Source organism: Chrysemys picta, chromosome 2, assembly GCF_011386835.1.
Source record: "Chrysemys picta bellii isolate R12L10 chromosome 2, ASM1138683v2, whole genome shotgun sequence".
Taxonomy (NCBI): domain Eukaryota; kingdom Metazoa; phylum Chordata; order Testudines; family Emydidae; genus Chrysemys; species Chrysemys picta.
Window position 1 is genome coordinate 177,636,024 of NC_088792.1, and position 18,145 is coordinate 177,654,168.

Here is an 18,145-nt window from a genome sequence, read left to right on the forward strand (position 1 = left end):
CCAAGCCAAGCAATATACACAGAGCTAGCTACACCTGGTACTTTCCATATGCTGCCCTTAGTTCGAGTCACCTTGTACGGTTACATTAATTCATTATTATTAAAGGATTAATAATCCATACTTAATATATTTAAGGCCTGAATCTCTCTGAGCAGAGGTTACTGCCTCAGAGATTTTTGTTATGGGGGTTTCCACAGTTAAGTTCTATAGCTACAAACGGTAAACCTGTGACAGGATTGTGAGAGAAATCCTGGCCTCATTCAAGTCAATGGCAGTTTTCCATTGTCTTGTATGTGATCAGGATGTCACCCTTTGACTTTGTAACTTGAACTCATTATACAATTCTACTAATAGAGACCATAAAATGGCCTGTTCAAGTTTTACTCCCAGAAATGTATTTACTTAACACCCAAAGATCACTGGCTGGTATTAAACTCATTTGTGTAATTAATAGGAGGCAGTGTGTCTGGAAATGACAACCGAACAGACCAAAAATATGGCACCAACAGGTAAAGAGTGAATGGCTCAACACCTGGTGTCACAGTTTCAGGGTAACTATATTTGTATGTCTCCCCACCCCCATGGTCCACTCCAGGAGGGCTCAGTCAAGTCTCAGGTCTATAGCCATATCTGTCTCTGGACAGGGACTCTCATCCCACTCCCTTCTGACTGCAGTTTTAAGGCTGCATAGTTCCCTGCCTTACACTGAGATATTCCCAGCAAGCTGTCTTCCTAAAGCACTTGTCCTTTGTTTTCACTCCAAGGGCTGTGATCCATGCATTGCCAGCAATTACAACTTACCATACAGCTCTTTCTAAGCAAGCACATTTATTCTTAAGGTTAAAACATTACAGCTAAAACAAAAGTAAACAGATTTAAACACACATTAAACATACCAGGAGTCACCCATTAGTCTGTCAGGACCCTAGTAGGGAAAGTGTTTCCAATTTTCCACAAGGGTTGGGATCACCCTTGGACAGAAGGTCCTGTTTGCTGGATAAGAAAGAAGGCCCAGAGTAAGTTTAAACTAGGGTTACCATACGTCCGTTTTTTCCCCGGACTTGTCCGGCTTTTCAGCAATCAAACCTCCGCCTGGGGGGAATTGCCAAAAAGCCAAACATGTCCAGGAAAAATACCGGACGGGCACTTCCTCGCCCGTGGCTGCTCTGCTCCTCCCCGGACTCAGACTTCGGCTCTGTTTAAGAGCCAAGCTGCCCAAGCCAGCGCTACCGGCTTCAGGCAGCCCCCGTGCCTCCGGACCCCGAGCCGGGCACTTCCCTTCCCGGGCTCCAGCTGCTCTGCTCCGGCGGCACAGGGTCCAGAGGCACGGGGGCTGCCCGAAGCCCGAGCGCTACCAGCTTCACGGTTTGCCGGGCAGCCTCCAGACCCTGCGCCCCCGGCTGGGCACTTCCCCTCCCGGGCTCCAGCTGCGCTGGGGAAGCGGCGGCCGGGGGCGCAGGGTCTGGAGGCTGCCCGGCAAACCATGAAGCCGGTAGCGCTCGGACAGCCCTTTTCGCGTGGCTGGGAGGGAGGAGGGGGAGTTAGGGCGGGGACTTTGGGAAAGGGGCGGGGAAGGGGCAGAGTTGGGGCGGGGCCGGGGGTGGGAAAGGGGCGGGGCCAGGGGCCATGGAGTGTCCTCTTTTTTTAATTTTTTAAATATAGTAACCCTATTTAAACCCAATATTTTTCTATCAAAAGCCCTTCCATTGTCTGTTGGGTTTCTGGAAAACCCAGTCTGAACCAGTCTATGCAAGCCTCCCCAGGCGGTGGTACCTCTCTGGAGATCTTTACAACCTAAGTGATTTGCCTTAATCACTCCCCACTGTTTTTGGTTCCTGAAGGAGCTATGGTAACCCTCCTCCCTGGGATTGCATACAATCCTTGGCTTATAGTGATGCATAAACTTAATATAATATAATCTCCAAAGATATTGCATATGGTAACAATATGTCACATCAAGCATGGGGCTAGAGTTCCAGAAAGCCCCAGGATGGCTCCCCTTTTCAAGAACAGTTTTTCACCTACAAATGAATTATGGGCACAGATATAAGCAATTGAGTGGCTAAATGCTGCATGCATTTTAGCAAGTTACATTGCAAGCCCAAGCTCCATTATTCACAATTGCAATGGGGTGGGGGTGCAAAAATGCATGTCAAACTTGTGCCCACAAGAGAGGTCAGGCTTTTGAACATATAGTCCATATTCTTGATAGCTCAGTACCACTGAAAATGGATTGTGAAGGGGCAAGGAGAAGACAGAGTGAGTACAACAAGGGAATGTGAGGAAGGGATGGAAGCTGAAGAAGTGCAGAGGCGATTGGGGGTTTCAGGAGAGAGGGGCAAGGGCAGGCAGAGAAACTGAGGGAGCAGAGGAAGAGAGACATCAAAAGAGTTGGGAGACAATGAAGGGGGAAGAGAGGGGAAAATATAGAAGAGGTAAGTGCAGGTAGCATGGTGGGAGAATGTGAAGAGGAACACGAGACTGGTGGGGTTAATTAAATAGAAGGAATACTGTTTGGATTGTATTATTCCTTTTCATACTTATTTCTGAATTTACCTTAATCAGTTACAGACTTTCTAGTTTGCCACAGATGCCAGGGTCATAAGATAGAAGCTCAAGATTCTAAGCGAATCATCTGTGGCTGGATTCTAAGCTTCACAAAGTTTATTAAGAACATAGCTTCCTCTTTCCATTTCATTAGGCAGCCAATATACAGTGCATTTTAGTCACCAGACCTGCCAAATAAAGTCTTCCTTTGTTGATGTAAAGCTTTTCCCCATAAAAATGCAGCTTAGGAGAGGAGGTGGCTTGTTTTGGAGTACAATTAAACTGCGTAAAGTTAACAGTGTTGAAGTGACCACAACACACACCCTAGTCATATTTATCTTCCACACCTAGAAGACAAGAATTTCAAGTTTCCTCCTACCTAAGTGTTTACCGGTATTTTCTGTATTCTAATAATGAAAGACTCCCTGATGTCACCTTCCTTAGCACCAAGGGAGTTCAGTGTGCACAAGGAATGCATGACCAGGCCCTCAGAGTGTTATTCAGAACTTCTATTAAACAGATTAATAGCCTCTTTTCTAATGAGAATATTGATAGCCCTGAATATTAGCAAAATCCTATAGCAACCTATGATTTTTCATGTTAACCAACTGCATAGCCTTACCCACCTTATAAACTACAACAAAAACATAGTCTATCTTATGCACATTTTTAGAGAGACTCTTTTACTGGATAAGGGTGGCTAAAAAGAGCACTTCTGCCATAGACAACTTACTTTGACACTTATTTACTGAGGCCACACTTCATCTGTGTGATTTTCTCCCTCTGCAAATACATCTGAGCCCTAGCATGGCTGCCATCAGAGGACATCTTTTTATTTAAGGTCTCTGCTAACTGCAAACCTTGAAACTTCCCAGAATTTAGTGTACTTGTTGGATCATTTGCCTTTTCACATAACTTGGCTAAGTGCTGCACTTAGTGGATCATAAAGTAAGTTTTTCTTATGCTAGGGAAAGCTGTCTTCTAACATTTTCCTTCTGTGGATCACTTTTAAGAGAGAATCTCCTTATCTCACCTTTCAACAGCCAGAAGTACCCATTGCTTGGTTCTCAACATATTTCATTCTGCTGAGCACAAGCAAGAAACAGGTATACTACATGATCTAAGCTAAGCAAAGGGCACTGAGATGTTCTATTGAGGAGCACTTCATAAAACTACTGTGGGTAATGCCAGGCATTCATTCATGTTTAAATAAAAGCTTCCCCTCACAGCCCAGCATTTCCTGGGAGTCAGTGCCAGTAAGAGCATGTTACCCACAGGGAGGTGCATTATGAAACACATTGTAGCTGAAGGAAAAGGTAATTATTGCAAAATAGGGGTGGGTGAAGGTTTGGATACAGAGTCAGGATAGAGCTGTGAGGAACTATTAGGAGTCTGCCAGGGTTCCTTCGTATGCTCCAATTGTTGGTCTAATGACCTTTCTATTCCGCACCTCACATGTGCCTCTCAACTTCTATGATCCAATAGAGCCTCCCCATCACCCCCAAATCATTCCTTCTATAGTTAACAATGGATCATCTTTGGGGCATTCTCTCACCTGACTGCTGCAACAGTGAAAGGGAATTCCTGTATTCCACCAGCTAGGAGCTCCAGCAAAAAAACAAACAAAACAAAAAAAAAACCCTCAAACTCTCTCCACTCTTTTCTCCAAGATGCCTTCATGCCTCTCTTCCCAAGCAAAATCCTAGTTAGAGGGTTTGACACAGTTCCCAGATTTCTTCCCACTTGGGATTTATCAATGGCTGGCTCTCCAGCCACCACACCCAATTGTCCTCTTAGGGCAGACCACTTTGCTTACACCTCAGTCTGACTTCTTAGGGTCTGGTAGTGAAAATCAAAAGACCCCCCCCCCAAAAAAAAATCTCAATAAACTAACAACTCTCCTTCCAGGGGATTTTATTTCCCCTCCCAGGGGTTTCTTCTCCAACTCTATATTTCCTTCCAACACTCCTAATAGAAAGACTAGTGGCCCCTCTGGCCACTCCCCAGATTCTCTCTGCTATGAGGGAAAGGAGCTGTTCATAGACCCAAACTCTCTTTTTTAACATGCCTTGCCACAGTAGCCTACAATTCTCAATATTCTTCAATGCTGGGTAGTGCTAGACTAGGAAACTATCTTAAAGGGCTCACCTATCCTGCTACACTCCTATTTCCCTCTGTTTGGCTCATATCTCTATTTATCAGTGATGCCGCCACCAATCTCCCCCACCTCACACACACACTTCTAATTATTTAATCAATGAACATCCCTCTCCCAATTGCATAGGCCTGGCAGTTGGTTTTATTAGGGTTTCCACAGCAGAAAGCAGATTAACATCACACATTTATAAACTATAACATTGGAATTAAGCCCACACTAAGCTGAGTCCTTGTACACTGTTTTTGAATAAGGCAGGCTCAGAATGTGTGTTACACACCAATAGTTAGTTAGGAACCAATTGACATGGTGCCAATCTCCTCCCTACAATTCTATCAACCACCTAATTCTACCACCACCTTGCTCTTAGCATTTTTCATTAGTAGATTTCAAAGAGCTTTACAGAGGAGGCCAATATCATTATCCCCACTTTACAGATGGGAAAACCGAAGCATAGAGAGTTGCCCTAGGCATCTCAACAGGCCACTGGCAGAGCCTGGAGTAGAATCACTGTCTCTTGAGTCCCAGTCTGGCACACTATCTGGTAAGCCATAGGAATATGCATGAAGACTAGTGGATCTCCATATAATCCATGTGGATATATGTGGAAAAATTGGAATAATATGCATTAATGTCTGCACAGGGCATTAAATAGTATGCAAAATATGTTTGTGTGCAAAGCATACAGAGGCTATACATGCATGCTTGCTCATAACCTTATGCAAACTTTAAGCAAACATGGGTGAGCCATAAGCCCAGCTGTACAAATGCCCTGAGCACACCGTTCATGTGTTCCAAGAGGGTAAATGGACACAAGTCAGATATCAGAAATGGCAATATACAAAAACCTGTAGGAGAACACTTCAACCTCCCTGGCCACACAATAGCAGATGTAAAGGTAGCCATCTTACAGCAAAAAAACTTCAGGACCAGACTCCAAAGAGAAACTGCTGAGCTCCAGTTCATTTGCAAATTTGACACCATCAGATCAGGATTAAACAAAGACTGAATGGCTATCCAGCTACAGAAACAGTGTCTCCTCCCTTGGTGTTCACACCTCAACTGCTAGCAGAGCACCTCACCCTCCCTGATTGAACTAACCTCGTTATCTCCATACTGATTTATACCTGCCTCTGGAGATTTCCATTACTTGCATCTGAAGAAGTGAGGTTCTTACCCACAAAAGCTTATGCTCCCAATACTTCTGTTAGTCTTAAAGGTGCCACAGGATCCTCTGTTGCTTTTTACAGATTCAGACTAACACGGCTACCCCTCTTATATCTGGGGTTTGTCTGTGTTCATATTCTCTCCCTTTGGTCACCATATCTTTGTAGATAAAGTAGCTGGGGCACTACTATAGTCCCCTATACTGTAGATGGCCGGCTTTCAGCCTAAACCCATCAGAAAGGGAAGCTGCTGTAAATGTCTCTGGTGTTTAAAATTATTCTCCTGCAATGCACTTGACTTTTAGGAATGATCAGATAATGGACAAATGGATAACTCTCAGAGGCATGCTGTTTCTTGCACATTAGAGAAAAGTACTTAAGAGCTTTGTTCCACTTTATCTGTATGGCAGACACTGGCAGAGGCAACAGCCTGATTAATACATGATTAGGTTCCCCAGCTTTCAGATGACTGTGACAGATTTGGAGCTTCTCTGGGTAATATTTTATGGGTACTGTATGTTGACCTAGTTATTGGAATGCTTACAGTATGAATACAATAAGGTAGTTTAATAGGGGACTGTTGGGAAAGGGCAAGAATGGCTCAAGATAAGCCACTCCTCTGCAAACACTTGAGAATTCTTAAGAGACAATGTCAAGAGAGGTAAAGGTCCATTAACACAGGAGATCCTGAGACTTCTTCTGGCATGTTTAAACGGGAACACACACTTAAGAGAGGGGAGTAGCTGTATGGAGGACTAAGAGCTTATCTACACAGGAAAGTCCACACACAAGAAGTTTTATTTTTTAAATTATCTGGCATCTCCTTCCACAATAATCCACTTCCAAAGCAGATTGATCAACTCAGTTTTGGAATGAGCTATCCTGGAATAAGGTTCCTGTGGTCACATCCCCATTTCAAATGAGCTACTCTGCTTCAGGCAGTCCTCCCACTGTTATTCCGCACTACATTGCTGCACACCTGGGTTGGCCTATGCCTAACTGGCTGTGTGCCCTCTACTGCTCTATGGTAAACTTGACCAGATGTCACCTCCATATCTGAATGCTCATGGGAAGCCACCAGGTGCACCCCTTTGTGTTTCCAGTTCATACACCCAGTCACCTATCCATTATTGCAGCCACGCCCCATGCTTTCACATGGTCCTGGACAGAGGTCCTGGACTTCCTTGGCCTCTGGGGAGACGATCATATCCAAACCCATCTGAACAGCTGTCAGCAGAATGCCAGGATCGACAAGCACCTACCAGTCCTGGTAAAGGAGATTTGGTGATCTGGCCCAGTGCTACAACAAAGCAAAGGTGCTCCAGGAGAATGATAAAAGTTCCAGGTACAAAATCAAGACCACTAGCAATGGTACCAGTACCTGCACCTACTAGAAGGAGCTGTACCAGATTTTTACCAGAGAGACACCACTGAACCCCAGCTTTTTCTGAACAGTACCGATGCCACTCAAGTGACCAAAGACTCCAACCAGGGCCCTAAACAGGAAGAGATTGCCTTGAACGTCTTCGGCATGCCAACGCCTGAGGTAGACCCCGAAGGAGAGACAGAACTGGAGACAGCCCCTGAAACCTAGGCCGAGACCCAGCTGACAGTGTTGGTTGGTACAGTGTTGGACAGGTATCTCTTCGGCAGTTAGTATTATGTGCTATATTACAATACAACTGTATAGGGGAATTTAAACAACTTTGTTTCAGGTATTATAAGGGTACTACCATGATGGGCAGATGTGAGCTAGAAGCCTCTCTAGAGAAGTGGCCTTTGTCATCCTTTGTCACCAGTGTAACCTAGTGGACTAGCTTGCCTTTATTATATTCACTGCTTTGCATTCTATTCACTGCTTAGCATTCTATTCAGCAGTAATGCAAGGGACCTACAGGCCTGTATCAGCTTCAGCAAGTTAGCATAAGGCTTGAGACCTATGACCTTTGAACAGATTATCTTTAAACAGATAAACGGCCATCGGAAACCCCAAGTACTGGGGAGCCAAAATTAGAGTGTTTAAGGGGAAATTCTGACCACAGGTACATGATCCAGCCACAAAAGTCTGATGGCAATGAATTGATGTATATAACAGGTATATGCACTACCTAACCACAAAAGGGCCATGGTAACGAATTGAATTATATGTTAATAAGTTGAGATCATTGATATACTAACCTCTAGAAGAAAGACACTCCAATATTGGTGAGTTAAGGAAATACAAAGAAGGAAAAGGGAAAAATCCCCTGCTGAATATACATCAAATATAGTGGCGTCAGCATAACATATTATAAAAGTTGCATCCCAGCCTAGGGCAGGAGAGAGAAGGAGATGTAGTCCTTGGGAGGTACCAGAATGATGGTGCACTGGTGATGAAGGAGAAGGTAATGAGGAAGATGATGGTTTTAACATTACAGGTTGTTCTACAAGAGATGGTGTGAGTATATAGATGTGCAGATGTACATTCTGTGGTATCTCTCTCCATCTTACTGAGTTGGGGTGTGTGTGACTGTGTTAAATGTATTTGTAAATATAGATGAGTTCCTATTGTGTGAGTGTTGCAACTGGGCACATTGGGGTTCCCAACTATATAATAATTTAAATAATACTGGGCCTGACCTTAGGACAAGAATCTGTCAACCCACAACGTGATAATTGGGGATTCTTAAGTCCATATATACTCGATCATAAGCCGGTTCGTTTATAAGCCCCCCACCCCCAAGATAGATAAGTAAAAATGGAAATTTTTTATAACCCGTTCATAAGCTGACCCTATAATTCAGGGATCAGCAAACTTTGGCTCCCGGGCCATCAGGATAAGCTGCTGGCGGGCCGAGATGGTTTGTTTACCTTGAGCGTCCACAGGCATGGAGGTAAACCTAAGTAAACAAAGTGTCCCGGCGCACCAGCGGCTTACCCTGATGGGCCGGGACAGCAACTGGTGGGGAAATTTTTTTGGGGGGAGAAGCTGGGAGTCAGGGGAGTAACCCCTGTGACCACCCCCCCACATGACCCCACCCCTAGCCCAGGACCCCTGCACTCTCCCCATCCCATCCCTTCCCACCTTATCTGGGGAGGGCCAGGGGAGGATGTCTCTGGCCTGGCTGGAGCTGCTCTGGCAGGCTGGGCAGCACGGCTGCAGCCTGCTCCGGCGTCCAGATCGGGCGGCGCGGCCACAACATGTTCCAGCGGGCTGGGCCGGGTGGCACAGCCGCAGCGTGCTCCGGCGGGCTGGGCGGCACGGCTGCCGCCTGCCAGCCCCAGAGCTGCTGCTGCTTCAGAGGCCGGGGGGAGAGCAGCGTGGCCAGAAGCGGAGAGACTCTGGCCCCACCTCTTCCCTTCTGGCTCTTCTGCCTCTCCTTGTTCCCTCTGTTGGGGGGAGGGGCTGTGTCCCACCTCTCCCCCTCTATACCCGTTCATAAACCGACCCCCTTCTCTGGTGCTTCCTTTTTTTACTAAAAAAATTCGGCTTATGAACGAGTATATATGGTAATCTATAGATAGCTAGATCAGGCTACACCAGTCAGTGCTAGTCGGCTGAGCCCAGAAGCAGCAGACCACCAAATAAAACCAGTCCAGGGAGAAGAGAGAGAACTGCAAGATTTCAACCTGGGATAGGTAAAGTCGTGAGAGGTAAGAGAGTGCACTCAGACCAGAAAGGGGACAGAGGTGCAGCTAGCCCTGTAAGCATGATAGCTGGTTTGTTGATATTACTGATCTCTTTTTTTTATAATATTTATTCCTTTGCAGGCTGGACACTAGCACAGACCACCTGTCCAAGAAGGATTCTTTGGTAAATACATAAAGAAATTATAAATATCTGAAAAATAAGAACTGAAGTACAAATTACTATTACATAAATAAAAACAAAAACCACAAGACAATATCCACCTTACCAATGTAATGATCTCAGAGCAGTATAGCTCACAGTAGTGACACTACAGTGTTTTGCTAAGAAATATAGAAAAAGGGACTTTTCAGTTTCCCTTTTATGCCATTTGTTGCTTAAAAGTACTCCAGACAGTTGTACTAGTATTTACATGGCCCATCTTTGAATACTTACTGTGACGAACTGGGACTGTTCTTAATGTGGTCTTTGAAGGCTGAGTGGGGAGTGTTGGCTGGGAAGGCAGGGGAGGTTGGCTAGGATGGTCTGCATTGGGGGATGGGAGACTGGCCGTGAGGGAGAATACCTGAGCATGTATCGTGAGAACCCAGGAAGGGGTTAGAGGCCAGGTGACACCTCTGCCCGGGAAACTGGACAAAGGCTGTGGGAGGGGACGCTGCGGAGAGAGTTTCCAGGAGCTGGCTGGTGGAATGGCTGGGAGGCAGACAGGGCTCTGACCTTCCAAGGGGGCTGTGGTGCCCTGGGACCCCAAGATGGACCTAACTGGGAGGGATCCTGTTGTCTGTGCCTGCAAGACTTGTCTTGGACTGTGTTCCTGTCGTCTAAATAAATCTTCTGCTTTACTGGCTGGCTGAGAGTCATGGTGAATCGCAGGAAGCTGGGGGTGCAGGGCCTTGTGTCCCCCCACACTCTGTGACACTTACAAATACCTTCCACAAACACTCCCTCAGCTCAGTTATTAAAACAATTTTACACTGCAATTGTTGTAGAGTGTTCTGTGTTAGCTCTCTCATAACCAGAAAGTCAGAGCCCCTGGAAGCATGCAGCATTTTCCCACTTCGTTGAACAGGAAGTGGCCTCAAGTCCTGCAGTGCTACTACACCTCTTTACTGATCCCACATTGCAGGTTTGAACAATTGTTTTTCCTCTGTCCCTTCATATTATTTAATAGTACAAACTACTCTATAACAGTAAAAAAAAATAAGGCTTTCCTGCAACGTTGGCAGTCCTCTGCTTTGTATTAAATTCAAAATTTAGTCAGTTCCAGCAGCTTTCTCCCCTGCTGCCCCTCCTCCATTGGCAGAACTGGTGGTATAAAACCGTGGCTCTGCAGAATGCTCTAAGCCTTTTCCATCATGGTAACCCAATAACTCTGTAAATGAAGATCTGAACTCCACTCAGTTCTGTACTCCATGAGATGAATATTCATTTGCATTTCAGAGGTTTGCTGGGTGAGGGCTCAATTGCAGAGCTCTGTCCGACACTGGAGTGTTCCCCAGTGGGGTTCTAGTCTGCAGCACTGGAATTAGAGAAAGCGCTGGCGCCTAATTGTCTGATTTTTTCCCCATGTGTTTCTCTGGCTCTGAAAACACCTTTTGTTACTACTGGGCCCTGTACCCTACTGTACAAGCATTAGTATGTTGAGTGAACCCAATCACTGGGTTCCACATGCTTCCAAATGAACGGGGTTTGGGTACACGCCAGTCACTGTTTCTAGCGCTGGGGCCTTAGGACACACACTCCTGGGCTCAGATCTTGTCTGACATCCTTCCTTGAGTCCAGGTGTGTGTGTGTGTGTGTGTTCACTGCTCTCCAACTACCCTAGAGCCCAAAAACTTGAGTGACTGAGATTTCCCTTAAAAAGAACAGGAGTACTTGTGGCACCTTAGAGACTAACAAATTTATTAGAGCATAAGCTTTCGTGGACTACAGCCCACTTCTTCGGATGCATACAGAGTGGAATAAATATTGAGGAGATATATATACACACATACAGAGAGCATAAACAGGTGGGAGTTGTCTTACCAACTCTGAGAGGCCAATTAAGTAAGAGAAAAAAAACTTTTGAAGTGATAATCAAGATCTGTACTGGGCTATCTTGATTATCACTTCAAAAGTTTTTTTTCTCTTACTTAATTGGCCTCTCAGAGTTGGTAAGACAACTCCCACCTGTTTATGCTCTTTGTATGTGTGTATATATATCTCCTCAATATTTATTCCACTCTGTATGCATCCGAAGAAGTGGGCTGAAGTCCACGAAAGCTTATGCTCTAATAAATTTGTTAGTCTCTAAGGTGCCACAAGTACTCCTGTTCTTTTTGCGGATACAGACTAACACGCTGCTACTCTGAAACCTGAGATTTCCCTTGTCTCTTAATTGCTTACACACTACCCTTAGAGCTCCATATAGGCATGGAGGGAAAGCAAAGAACACAGGCTTAGCAAACACATTTCTTAAACATGGTGATTTTGCTTTGAGAGTACCCGAGAGTTACAGACCTTTGAAAACAACATGGGACACATGCTTCCTTAGTCTGAGCTCACATGTGCGTTGCAGGACTCCAGATCAAATTCAGCTTTGGCTTAAACTGGAGGAACTAGCACTCTGTGATTAAGTACAGGGCCTCTGATGGCCATCGCAACTGACTGTTAAAGATAATTTGGAATGCTGATCCTCCTACTAAATCAGCAATGCAAGCATTTCAGGTTTTTGGTGCCAGGATTTATCTTATGGGTGGAATATAAAAGGGAGGTTCTGACTACTTGAGAGAGTCAATAACTTCATAGCATTTTATGTAGGTTGTTAAGCCCCTCACTTGCCCACATGGGAATCAAACAGGCCAGATAGGTAAAAGCAGCTGCTCCCACAGATACACAGAACTGGATCAGAAGCCTCAGACCAGGTCTAGTAACTGAATCTTCCAGGGTGAGGAGCAGCAGTTTAAATGAAGGCATCATACTGAGACAGGGAACCAGAGCAGGGCCACAGGCAGCTCCTCCTCTCAGCTCAGGTGCCCAGGAATCTATCAGCTCTTGGCTGTCCTGTGACCTGTACAAAATCTGCTGCTAGCATCTGCTACATGCTTGGGTTCTTCCACCCTCCCCAGTGTGGTGTCTGTCCTTTGTGCCGGAGCCACCAAGACACCAGAGTCTGCAGCTCCCTCTAATTTGGGGTAAGAGTGCTCTGGCTGTGCTAAGTGCAGGGGGTGAGGAATATTTCTTGCTGCTTCCCTGCTGTAGCTGCCCTGTCTCATTCTTCTGCTTGAACAGACAGTGGAGTCTGCCAAGCCCAGACTGCTGTCCTGGTATGTCCTGTGAATGGCCAGCACCTGGCAGTGAGGGGAGGGGGATAGGCTTCCAGGGGTCAAGGCTACTGGAGACTTGCTGCATACCAGCTTTTTTCAGCTGGTGGGTTGCAACCCCCTATGGGGGTCACAAGAGGCAACTGAAAAACAGGGTTGTGAGGCATTTGGAAGTGCTGTTACACGCTAAAGCAAAGAAAAATTTCACTCCCCTCATACCCTTCCCTTTTGAGGGCAAGTGTTCTCTGTCTACCTCTTATATAAACAGATAATTATCATCCAGGTGAAATTACTGCAAGGTGGGTTCACAGGCCATATTCAAAGGGCAGTTAATTACATCTGTGCATCTTTCTCTCCTCCTCTAAAGATTGTGTCTTTGCTGTTAATGGAGAATGCTGAAGTTGTAAGTGTGAATTGCAAAAGTATCTTTGTGAATTAAAAGCTCATGAAAATAGTATTTTTTTACACAGTGCTGAATACACCCTCTAGCCTGGTTAGTCAAAGTCTGCAGCACATCTTACTTAATGCAGCTTGCTTTTATATTTAAAATAGAAAGCTAATTGCCTTGTATGATTTTTGGTGTATTGAATTGCAAAGTTAGTACACAAACGTATGTATTCTCATTGTGAAAGTGCATCCACGCATTTGTTTTTATAGCTCATGAAGCCATTACTGTATGTGTTTCATTTCAATACCCCCCCAGTGCACACCTGGACATCTCTAGGTAACCTGAGCTGGATGAGCTGTGGGTGGAACCATACGGCCAACTCTTCAGCACCACTAGATGTGAGTAATCATGCAAATGTAGAAGGGTTCTCTTTGTGAGTGATGTTAAATGAGAACCTCTTATGCTGCATGTAATTTTAAACTGCTTTGTCAGGGCTCTCCCAGAAGAGCATCATTCAGGGATTTCTTTTCAGTCTTCATGGTCCTAAAAGGTGCCATATTTATAGCTTTGAAGAGTGGCTTTCCGTCTATCTACAGGATATTTACAGCACAGGGAGCAACAGTGCATAATTACTTATCTTGCCTCAGTCTATTCCTGAGGGATCACCTTTTAGGGACAAGAAAGATTTCAGTCTCGGTGCTATTCAGTCCTCAGTGTGACTCCTGAGACTGTCAGCAGGGCCTGTTTATTGTGAGGGTGCAGGGCCGGCTCCAGGCACCAGAGAAGGAAGCAGGTGCCTGCGGCAGCCAATAGAAAGGGACGGCACTCTGTCCGTAATTGGGGCCGCACGTCCGGGTCTTCGGTGGCAATTCGGCGGCGGGTTCCTCACTCCCCTCCTTCTTCTTCGGCGGCAGCTCAATCGGATGTTTTTTTTTCTTTTTTCTTCGCCACTTGGGGTGGCAAAAAAGCTGGAGCTGGCCCTGTGAGGGTGGCTTCAGTGAGGCAGAAACCTGTTCACTTACTGAATCAGATCACTCATTTCACACCAGCACTATCAGATGGTGACAACGGTCGGTCAGTTCTGACATGTGAGGCAACTGAAATGAAAAGTGTGAATATCCTACTGTGATTTTTTTTATTCCCTCTCCTGCCCACCTGCAGTTACCAAATGTCTTCAGATGTCTTCACATTTAGCTGGTTAGGTAGTGTGTGTATCTATTAATCATCCTTCTAAAAAGGCAGGAATATGCTCTTCCTAACATCCCATGCTAACTTGGACAGTAAGAGAGAGACAAAAAGTTACAGGTGCAACTATATATATATATATAATAGTTGCACCTGTGTGTGTGTGTGTGTGTGTATATATACACACACACACACACACACACACCCCACAAAAATGTTGATGTTATTAACTTAATAGCAATCAATGTAATCCCCAAATTGTTGAATTTACATAACACCTAACTGGGCATAATATTAAGTCTAGGTCAGTTAACTCATTTTTGAAATTTTGAATTCAAAGCTTTTCACAGATTTTGCAGTTTGTCTTTTGATTGACTCTACATAATCATTAAGTGATATACAGCTACCATTTTTTAAAAAAGCCAATAAGGGAGTATTTAAAACCTTTGATCACTGTCAATATTAAAAGAAACACAGGCACCCCCATGATAATTCATGAAATATGTATAGTAAGCTATCCTTATAAAAAAAAAAAGCCCTTCAAACTTGCAGTTTAGCAAAGGCACAGCTTATTGCTCCAAATTGGCACTTAATTGATTACCTCTGTATCTGAACTGATTTTTCAGGCCTAAAGCAGATATTCACATTCAACAGGTGCTCTTTGTGACTGCTGTTTCTGAAATGACTTGTAGAATTTTTTCCCCCCTCATGATGTCTTATTGTTTTGGTTTCTTTACTGTTTGAAGGTGGCTAGAGATTTTGGTTTTAAATAAGAGTGGGAAGAGTCCTACTGAAGCCAAACTCAGAATAAGATTTCCTAATACAGAGACTGAAAATCACCTGAAATGTACCTCTTCTGTGGTATGAGAAAATTGTTTGCAATGGTCTTGGAAACCCTAACAATCTTCCACATTCACTGGGAGCTCCTACCCTCCCTAGATGTGTTGGGCTTTACAGGTGGCCAATTCTGTATGAAATTCAAGGAAAACTTTTAAAAATATTAACTAAAAACCTGGGCCTTTATCAGGCTATTAGATCCATTGATGCCACTGGGGTTCCACGTGGGCAGACTCTTATCTGGAGCCCATTAACTTCAAGGGATCCAGTTGTAGGATTGGGGCCCAGAGTTCCTGCTTCATAAACTGTGGCATTTTTAACAACACTACCTGTCCAGGAGTGAGCCTCTCCACCACACCCTCTTGTGGCAATGCAGGTGTGTTGCACTCAGGACCCCTTCAGGTTCTTTCAATGAATTATCAGATTTTGTTTGGTTCAAACACATGCGCCCCCTTCATGAGGAATGAGTTATTAAGTTTTTCTACAAAGGGTGAATTACTTTGTTAGTTGCCCCATATCACTCCACTCTGGGTCCCCCTAGGAGAGGTCAGCTCTTCATCCCAGTTCAGGAGACCCCCACAACTCCCTGCCTGGAGCTGGGGTTGTGTGTCAAAAGGTCTTTCACACCCTCACAACAAGAGTCCCCCCAGCTCTCCTCCTTGAAGAGGAGGCTGTCAGGTTATGAGTTAACCAGTTCCCCATCTCTTCTTAAATAGGAATCCTCAGCTCATCTCCTGGACCAGAGTATACATCCATGAGACACTCACTCTGTCTCTATGGCAGGAACCCCAGCCTTCCCTTGGAGTTGAGTAATTCAGGCAAGTATTACCTCTCTCCTTAAACAGGAGTCCTCAGCTCTCCTCCTTGGGCTGTTATGCTTTAGCCAGCTTCCCCGCCCCCTTTCCCCCAATTAATCCTCAAGCTAGACCAAACCAACAGACAACTCCTACTTGCATCTGTTCTGTTAGGAGGGTGAAGACAGCATTTATGTTGGCCCCCTACCCACAGCTTATCCCCAATTGGTTGAGCAAGAGAGGAGCCTTGACCCACCATCGCTGCAAGGTTCTTGGCCCTGGGCCCTTAAAGATATAATGATGAGATTGTCTCCCAAGCACCTCTTATTCCTAGGACTGCTTCCTCTTTATCAATAACCCCTAGGCCTCTGTGTGTATGTGTGTGTGTATCAATTCAAACCTTAAAGGACCAAGCCATTTGTTGGGTGGGCTGACCACTAGGCACCACTACACGTAAGAAGGTAGACTACCCAGTCACACTGAGTAACTACAATGGCAATCCTAAAATATTCTCTGTGCTGTTTAAGACAAAAATCAAACAAAAGAAACCTATGACTATAAGAGAATGGTTTTGCTTCAGCCTGTGAGGGGGTAATAAAAGGCATCAGATAAAATGTTTACCTTCTGTCTAATATTTTCATGTCTTTTTTTTAATTTTGAAAAGTCTTGTCTTTCCATCCACTAACTTACTCCGTTTTATGCCTTCATTTTAAAGAACTATGTTCTATATTTTTAACAAGTACTTGCTATAAGGCTGCAACAAATGTACTTCAACATACTAATACATAACTGTCCTTTTGTACAGTGGATGCAATCCCTTTTGAAGGTTCTATCCCAATGCTCAGTGCTTCACTTTGTGTTTTGAAGGCACCCCCAACATTGTAAATATGGATGACTTCTACAATACAGCAGTGGGCACTGTGCCATTTCTTTTGTTCCTGTGAATGTACGCTATAAAGATGAAGGCGTGTGAGAATGTAATGAGCTTTATTCATCAAGAACTGTTTGAAATACCAATGTATTACAATAACTTCAGAAATCTTTGTGAGTAAATATTTGTTTTATTTAAAGAAATCTGCTGTAAAGCAGTTAGGTGTTGGTAAAGCTTATTCTCATATTTCTGTCCTTCTCCTTCTTTCTTCACCCAGCGTGCTAAGAAATTGTCTGGGGTTTAATGCTGTGACCCAAAGGACAGAAGACTCTTTTGTTACGTAAAGTTGCTTGTCACATTAGAAAAATATTTTCCCCTACCTCTTCCTCATACCTGAAAAATAAAGATGTCAGCTCAGATAGACAGCAAGGAAGTTTTGACAATTAAAAAAAAAAATACAGGTCAATTTATGTCCCTTCGAGGACAATTTAAAACAAAACCCCTCATTTTAGAAGAGATAAAAGGAACATTCAGTAGTTCCACTGCACACTTATTCAAGTGTTAAGAATGATGTTGCCTATTGATAAAGGAAAACAGCCATGAGCAGACAATGCACAGTAGCCATGATTAGGCGTTGGGACAAAAACATCTGATTGACTTGGATATAGAAGACAGACCAATATGAATAACTTAATGAGAAAAGGGTGGGAGAAACTCAATGGAAGAACTGAACCAAATGTACTTGTGCTATCTATCTCCTTCCTGACACTAATTCTTGTGAAAAGGCTCATTTTTTACCGAAGTGGCCTAGGAGAGATGCTGAGCTCTTGTAAGGTGCTTTGAGCTCTATGCCCTACTACCATTTATTTTAAGAAATGTTTATTCTGCAATAGGAAGACAGGCTAAGCAATTGTTCATGCACTTTGTTTAAGAAGTGCTTTTGTGAAACATTGTTTTACAATCCTATAACCCCCAGGAGCATCTATTTGGCCTAGCAACCCACACAAATCTTTGCCAGGAAAATATTAGTGAGAAAGGCTACCTGAAGCACGTTCCTTCTCGTAATGTATTACATAATTAGTATAATGGGAGCAGTTGCTCCTCTTTGTACAGTTGTGAATATATTTGATGAGGGCCCCAGGGCATTCTTCGTAACTTAGCTTTCATGTAATGGGAGATCTGGCTTCCCACTGGAAGGAAAATTTCATCAAAAACATCTTAAAGGCATAGGTTACCAATTGGTATAGACTGAGCTACATTGGTAAAAATGTT

General features: G+C 44.3%; 1 long non-coding RNA gene across 1 annotated transcript; it reads left to right on the forward strand.

The window, feature by feature from the left end:
• Positions 1-12,375: 12,375 nt before the first annotated feature.
• On the forward strand, positions 12,376-16,402 carry LOC135981633 (uncharacterized). Its single transcript, XR_010598749.1, has 3 exons — positions 12,376-12,669; positions 13,502-13,584; positions 15,925-16,402. It is a non-coding gene; the product is annotated as an uncharacterized LOC135981633 (long non-coding RNA).
• The last annotated feature ends 1,743 nt before the right edge of the window (positions 16,403-18,145 follow it).